At 35.3% G+C, this 6616-nt stretch overlaps 1 gene segment (V, D, J or C); it reads right to left on the reverse strand.

Moving 5' to 3' along the window:
• Positions 1–3988: 3988 nt before the first annotated feature.
• On the reverse strand, positions 3989–4508 carry LOC308418425 (immunoglobulin heavy variable 3-73-like). The segment is given in 2 exons: positions 4463–4508; positions 3989–4359 (listed from the first exon to the last, which is right to left on the reverse strand).
• Between the last annotated feature and the right edge of the window lie 2108 nt (positions 4509–6616).

Consider the following 6616-nt stretch of genomic DNA (forward strand, 5'->3'; position numbering starts at 1 on the left):
ATACATAAAAGGTTTTCACAAAACCTCATTTCTTCCTATATAATATTTATAAAATTATAATCATTATTTGTGATCCATTTATGAAATACTTTTGAAAATTTTACCTACTAATATTGTATTAAGATAGACAGAATATAACTTGTCTGTTATTACATAATAAATATATGTATACAAAATTCAGCTATAATCTAAAGAAATTCATGTGGTTCTAACATCCAGTCACTGAGTCTTCTGTGTATATTTTATCTTTCATCTTGGACATGTCTTATGAGATGACTTTGTTTGTAAAATTTTACCCAAAACCACACCAGAAGTTATGAGGCCTGATTTGTGTTTATTATACACAAATGAAGGCAGTGAGGTATCTCTTAGTTAAAGTCCTCAAATTTTCTGTTTCTGTAGTTAGATCTCAGATGGTTAATCATCAGTATCCTCTAAACAGAGTTTGATACATGATACAATTTTAGCTTGATAATGTCTTTGATTCTTCTTCTGAAGTGCATAATGTTCACAATTCACATTACTAGGGCAAGGCTGTCTCCTGTTTGTTACTGGACCACAGTGTTGTCCCCACTGGACCCAAGTTTTATTCTGTATTATACTTGAGCTGCTGGTGATTCTAGTCTGATTTCCACATGAAATAAGATAGGTCAGGTCACCATTCCTGCGTATACTTTTTCCATATAGAATAGAGTAATTTTATCTTCCTGGCATAATATTGAATTCAGCGAGAAACACAGTCCTCTCTCAGAGAGGCTGGATCCTACATACTCAGGATGTTTTCTGCCAGTTTGATACCCAGATGCACAGGAGGCAAATGCCACAATAAGTGCAGCAACAATTTCTCAATTCAGACCATCCACAGAGTAAGATCCAGCTCAGACCAATGAGACTATGTCTGCCCCAGTAAAATATGCATTTCCTGAAAAATAAGATCATTTAGGTATTGGTCACATGACATGTGTTCATATTTACATGTTATATAATTAGAATTGATTTACAAATTTTTGAATAACTTTGATAAGCATAAATTATTTCTTCTATCATTGGTTCTTTAATAATATTCAGTTGTTTGTTTGGACTTTAGTTACTGATAATAACATAGACTACTAGATAGCGCCTTATTTACCTATATAGATACCACATACCCACATATGGCTTACCACATTCCATGCATCTATATATACTTCAGGTAGTTACTTTGTTTTTCTTCAAATTAGGAGTGATAGAATGGAGCTCTTCTGTTTCTGTAGAGTCATATTGTCTTGCAGATCTGTGGGTTGGGACAAAAATTAAGAAAACATTTTGTGAATGATATGTGTGTATACCCATCCTCAATTTTATTTCCATATATTTACTTTGATTTTTGTAGATTAATGTTTTAAATTTTTTAATGGATAACTAATAATATTAATTCGTTATCAACAGAGGCAGAAAGAATGAAATGTCAGCTGTCTCTAGAAGATTACTGGGAAATAATGATTGTTGGAGAATTGAGTGCCATTTTTTCTCAGTGGTATAGATACTGGTAAGTTGTCAACACTTCCATCCACTCAGTCATTGAATTCTTAAAAAATAAATTGGGTTAAAAATGAGAGAAGACAAATTATTGTACTGTTTACTTGGCACAAGTGAAATTAATCAGGAAAGATGAAGCTTTGCTTGAGAAAATACCTTCATGAGATCAAACTATAATGCATTTTCTCATTTAGTGATCAGTGAGGGGAGAACCTAAGCCATTGTGGGTGGTATCATTGCTGAGCTGATAGTCCTGTGTTCTTTTAAATAGTATGGTGACCAAGCCATATTGTCAATACTGTCTCTGACCAGCAGAAAAGGAGAAATGACACAACATTCTTCTCAAAGTGGTTTATTCAGGAACCTTACTGCATGCCAGTGAAAATCATGCTGTCCCTTTTAGTCTTTCTTTCTGTTTCCCTTTCCCTTTCTCTTTCCCTGTCCCCCAAGTACAGTCACTTATATCCACTGTCAACTCCACTTCATCATTACAATTCACATGGCTGCAGTTCATAGGTCCGCACCATCTGGCCTCATCCCGCATCATGTGTGAGACTGAGCAGCTCACACGGTGGGAGTGGCTAATCTCATGGGCAGGAAGAAGTCAGGTGCTAGTCACAAGACTAGGCTGGAGTCCCAAGCGTCATCTTGGGACTGCTGCCACACCTGCTCTCCACACCACATGGAGCAAGTAAGCAACACCCTCAAATATGACTGCCTCAGCTCCTGTCTACAGGATCCCACCTGCTTGATATCCTGTGCTGATTTCTGCCAATGACTTATGATGATCTGAAAGTGTAAGTCAAATGTGCCTTTTGCTTCTTGTGTTTTATCACAGAAATATAAACTTCCTGTACATATGTCACATATAGAAGACCAACTCATACCCCCAGCCTTTCTAGACAAAGAATCTTTTAGATTCTTGTACTGCCTATTCATAGATAGTAATTGTTTCAATAGCTGGACTGTGAACTGCAATGGAACTATCTTTAAGAGTGTTTTGTTTCCCTGTTGAGAAATTATTTAAATACAATGTAATATTTTCAAGTGTCTCTTGGAATTTAACATGATCAAAAACATCTTTGCAAAATGTTGTCTCAGTTGTGGTAAAAGTATATGCTTGCATTATGAACCACAAAAGGAGGTCTGGGTCTTTACTGTCAAATAAAATCAAAGGCAGATTAACCAGAAAACTTTTAAATATATTGAGAAAGAATTCCCTAGATGGGGCAGCCAGATCAGGGAGTGGGGAATCCAAAATAGAAACAGACAGGAAGGACATTGTCCTGGACACAACTTAAGTTTTCTTAGCTCTAGAACGCCTGGACTCTGAGCTTACTGCACAGCTGCCGAAACTTGAATTTTCAAATTGCACAGAAAAACCAAAGACAAGATGAGGAAAAGCATTATTGGAAATAATTTGATGATTTTTTAACTATATTTCGTCTGAGGCTCATATGTACAGTCCTCAAGAAAAGAAGCGAGTGGACACCTCACAGTGATTTATACTGACTGAGGCTGATTTCTCCTTCCTCTTTTTACCTCTCATTAAGTCAGTCTACCCTAATGCTTAGTATAAGGAAAATGTCTATCTGGTGTCCTGAGCTATCCCAGAAACTGAACCTGGTGAACACAGAAAATCCCTTTGGCACACAGATTTACTTTCTGACTTTTTCAAATAAAAATATTAGGTGAAATACTTGTTTTAAAATATTTCATTTATAACAGTGAACTCAACTTTATTTTTGACACATGCTCAACTTCTCAAGTCTACAGTAGTAAAGTTAAACATCCCACCCAACACACACTAAAACATCTCATATGTGGATATGCATATATGAGAGCCCAGGTACAACAAATAGCAGCCAAATTTATAAGAGCCAGAAGCTGGAAAGGACCCAGATGTCCTTGAGTAGATGAATGGATACAAAAAGTGTGGTGCATTTACACAATGGATACTACTCAGCTATCAGAAATAATGACATTATGAAATTCTTTAAAAAAATGATGCATCTAGAGAATATCATCCTGAGTGAGATAACACAGTCACAAAAGAACAGACAAAATATGCAGTCAGTGATAATGAGATACTAACCCTAGAAAGCTCTGAACACACCAGAAACAACTCAAAGATTATATGAAGTTCAAGAAAAAACAAAGGCCAAAAAATAAAAAAACATTATGCATAATCTTTATATACAAAGAAAAATTTGACTATTTCCAGGTTACATCTTGATTTACATGTACTTTATGCTCATTGTAACTAGTAAGATTTTAATGCACACTATCAAACCTTTAAAAAAATCAAGAACTGACAAAAATGTATTAGCATACTTTTATGCATAAATGCTTAAAATTTGTACATTTATCTTTGTTTTTTAAATAAAGTTGTAAAAATATAAAATACCAATTATTTTACTTCTAAATCAGTGTTCACATGCTGCTGTGTGTACTGCGCGCCCCCTGCTGGTCAGTGGTATTGGAACCAAGGTTTTTGTTGAGGTTCACATTGAAGATACCTCACTGTGTTTGCTGCACAGTAATACATGGCAGTGTCCTCAGTTTTTAGGTTGTTCATTTGCAGGTAGAGCATGCTTTGCGAATCATCTCTGGAGATGGTGAATCTGTCTTTCACGGAATCAGCATAATATGTTGCATAATTATTACTTTTACTTCGAATACGAGCAATCCATTCCAGACCCTTTCCTGGAGCCTGGCGGACCCAGGACATAGCATATGTATTGAATGTGAATCCAGAGGCAGCACATGAGAGTTTCAATGACCCTTTAGGCTGCACTAATCCTCCACCAGACTCCACAAGCTGCACCTCACAATGCACACCTGCAAACAGAGAGGATCGGATCAAAAGACTGTCACACAAGCCAACTGTCACTTACACCTACGACTACTCATGCACACAATGTTGTTTCTAATCCATAATTACCTTGAAGAAAACCAACAAGTAAAACCCATTTCAGCCCCAACATCATGTTCAATGATGTATTGTGAGTGCTCAACACTGAATAGGAAGGCAGGGCTTCAGTTCTCTGCCTGAACCTCAGGGTCAGGGCTGGACTGTTTTTAATGATAGGGGAAGGGCCTATTTGCATATCTTTCTGCTATATCTTTGCTCTGCTGTGTGAGCCTTAAGACATCAAAAAATGGTGCAAATGTCTGAGGAGAAATGAAGTTAAATTACCATGATTTCATTCATTATTATTCATCATGTGTTTGGAATAATATTTCTATAGCCTTAATTTATATTTGTCATTTTTAAACCTTAATTTATTTCTTAGAAGTTTACAAGCATTGTTATTTATTCTATATGTGTGTTTCAGATTTGTTAGACCTAGAGTGACAGAAGATTGAAAGCAATGTTGTAGCTGCATGGAAATAAAAATGGGTCTTCTGGAAGACCAATCAGGACACTACCCACTTAACGATCTTCCCGAGCACAATTTTTATGAATTTTTACATATACAGTCTTCTTTCTATATTACTAGATATTATACAATAAAATCAATGAAGTAAATAGAATAAAAATTACAGTTTAATAATTTGATGTAAACTAAGGTAAGGACTAATGAGTAATAAAATACACATCAAATTAAAGTAACAACAACAAGCTGTATATTTATGATGGTGGGAGGGTGTAACATGAATAAGGCCTCTAGTTTTACCATCAGTACTGAAAAAATAAAATGTTAAAATATATGGAATAAACATTAATACTATCAGAACCTATTATTAGAGATATAATGAGTCATTCTATTTCAATTACTGAGCTCTATTCTTCTAGAGGTATACCCTGAATAAAATCGTGTTTTATACTACAATTTCTGATTATTCTAAGCCTAGAAGAAATGCAGACCTTGAATCTGTAACTATTTGTTCTGGCCACTGAGAGTCTGTCAGTTTTGTCTGTTTACCCTGCATCAATCAGGTTGTTTGAGTTATTAGCTCAAGAGCAGATTACCAGTAGAGATACCTTGAGTAATAGCCTCATCCAGCTACATACTTATGTATGCCTGAACAATAGGAAGACTTTTAAATAGTGACCAGATAATGTTCATCATGTAATATTTCTCAAAAGCAGCGGACATATTTTTCTCAGGTAAAGACATAAATTAAATAACAATGCAGGAAGTTTCCCATAATGCAAAACACCAAAACCCAAACCTTAGAGATAGAGGGTCAGTGAGTGTAGCAATCAATTCAACTTTACTAAACATGTGTCAACCTGCTGTGCTGCCTTCAGGACTCTCAGCCTTTCCAATGGATAACACAGAATTTGTTCTAACACACAAATTTGACCACAGAAACATCCTAACACACAAAACAAATTATTGTAATACATAGAAAATTTACATATAAAGAGGGTGTAGAGCCCAAACAAAACAATATGAGTGAGTGTGGTGCAATAGTTTGATGTTCCTTGTATCATAATTACTAAATAGTGGTTTATAAAGATGTGGTTGCCCTGAAGAGCAGATTGTCATACACTCAAATTGATGCCATGTGAATCTTCTCCATAATTGAAATTACCAATGGGATTCCTGTCACATTGTATTCAGCATGAGATCTATTTAATGATGAGCCCAAGACAGACATCATTTCAGGTAAATCCCTGCAGAAAGAACATGAAAAATTAAGGTTATGTCTGCAGATAAGTATAAATCAAATCAGGATATTACCAAGCTCCACAGATCTTTATGTGCTGCTTAATAGTCACTCATTTACTACTAAAAGGCAAAGGCTCTAAAGAACAAGTTGACCTCCAAGTATCCTGTGTGAGACTGTGAGAAAACATGCTATGTTTATATATTGGGACATGGAAGGGAGTAAATATGGAATGAAGGATTTATGTATAATCTGAGAGTCTACCTCAATTAACATGCACAGATATTGAGATTATTAATGAATTTTGTCTGATGTGATTTAACAATTAGTTGATCAACTTACAGATATTATACTATCGAAACTGTTATATATTTAATTATTTTATTGGGTATTTTCTGTATTTACATTTGAAATGTTATCCTCTCTCCCTCCACTCTCATCCATTTTCCCCTAGACTTTTTTCCATGAATGTGCACCC

Source organism: Micromys minutus (genome assembly GCF_963924665.1).
Source record: "Micromys minutus genome assembly, chromosome: 1".
In the NCBI taxonomy this organism is placed as follows: domain Eukaryota; kingdom Metazoa; phylum Chordata; class Mammalia; order Rodentia; family Muridae; genus Micromys; species Micromys minutus.